We start from the raw sequence: 1,964 nt of genomic DNA, 5'->3' as shown, positions 1-1,964 counted from the left end.
ATTTTGCTAATTGTGTGCTTTGTGCATTGAACTGTTAAGGCTATGCATGAATAGATAATTGGCTTGTTTCTACAGCTCTTCAGGTTCCCCTTTTAAGTCCAGTGAGCTCCACATCCGAGTCCTCTGCTCTAACATTCACTGCATCAGGATGCCCACGACTAACTCTGCCTCACTTCCAGACCTGGGGAAGGAGCCTGAACCTTCATCACTTGCCAAGCAGGACACGGGCAGTGGATTCTCACTCCTTGGCCATATTCTAGCAGAGATAGAACAACCCACTGAGGACCATGGAGATGGAGGATGAAGGGACTGTCAGAAACATTGTTTTCTCACCATTATGACAAACAAGAGAGTTGGCACGAACAGATGAGAGGGCACCAATGTGGAAAGTTTCAGTTATTTTGTGCTTACAAAAGTCAGTTCTGAATGCCTAGAGGGAGTCAACGGAGCCTAATCCATTTCTGAATCCCCAGAGCATATACTTTGCCTGGCTGAGAACAACAACAATCTCTGTAAAATGCTGAATAGACTCTTTCTTGGATTTCAGAAGCAGAGCACAGGCAACATGACTTCCACACAGTGCTTTCCTTCCTGTCATTCCTTCCAGCAATGGCTCATAGAATTTAACAGAGGGTAGAACAGGGCTTGTATGTATCTATGCCACAGATTTTCTAAGAAACCTATCATTTTCACTTTTAATAGTATCTATAACATTTAAATAAAAAGAAAAGGGAGGAAACATTTGGAGATGAAAGGAAATCTAGTCTGGGTGGAGAACATACAATGCAATATATATAAGACTTTCTGTTGAATGATACACTTGAAAATTATTTGATTTTGTTAATGAATGTCACCCCAATAACTTTTAATAAAAAAATTAAAAACTTAATAAATTCAATCCAAAGACAAAAATAATTGTAGAGATTTTCATAACAATGAAAAAAATCAACAAGACTGGAAAAGAGACGGGGTGGTCAATGTTATAGTTTGGACTGAGACACATTTTATGATTTCCAGTCATTCTATGGATGAATTACCATGAATGAATGGGACATAATAGGCTTCTCCCTCTCTGCCATACAATAGAATAAAATGTCATTAAACTGTATTGAGATTGTATTTAATTAACAAACCCACTCTTCCAATATGATTTAAAAACCATGACTGAATATTTATTAAGGACAAATCTCTGTTATGTGCCACCCATGTCCCAGAGATGGGGGTCATTTTCCCTATATCTATGTAAGGAATTCCAGCACAGGAAAGTGGAGAGATTTACAAACTCTCCACATTGAGTAGGTGAGTGCTGTGGACACAAACAGATGTTTTCTGATTCCCATCCCAGGGCTCTGTACCCTCCACCACAGCACAATCATTATTTCTTTCCAAATGTTCTTTAGACTCAGATGAGCAAATGGAGGCAGAATCACCAATTCCTTTCTTTGGGATTTGGCCAGTTCATCTGTGAATTAGCAGAAAGGACCAAGTGGCTTGCAGGGACCTTTACTGCATGACTATTGTACATCTTAGGGTTTTCTATGAATAGTAAAGAATTTTTCAGCCCATTTTGTATAACCTGAGATATGGAAACATCATTCTTTATACATAATGGGAATTTTCAAGTGGCTCTATCATGAAAAGTCTATTGCTAGTCAGATTACAAGGATCTTTCTGATTTTACACCTTGGCAGTCAGAGCATATAGGTGATTTTGTCTGACTTTTCTATTGGGAAAACAAGTACAGGTAATTGATTATAAAGTTGCACAGATATCAAGTTTTTATAACACACAATTATGTGTTTATATCTCTAGGAAATTCTCAAATGTACATCATTAAGAGGGGAATAATAATCTTCTTAGCTGTATCATTAAAAAAATAAAAAATAAAATAAAGATGATCCCTCAGGTAATATTATGCATCATTTAAAGTTTTGAATACATGTATGACATTCACGCACAGCGTT

This window comes from Pteropus vampyrus, unplaced genomic scaffold, assembly GCF_000151845.1.
Source record: "Pteropus vampyrus isolate Shadow unplaced genomic scaffold, Pvam_2.0 Scaffold769, whole genome shotgun sequence".
NCBI lineage: Eukaryota > Metazoa > Chordata > Mammalia > Chiroptera > Pteropodidae > Pteropus > Pteropus vampyrus.
This window is presented reverse-complemented; position numbering follows the sequence as displayed.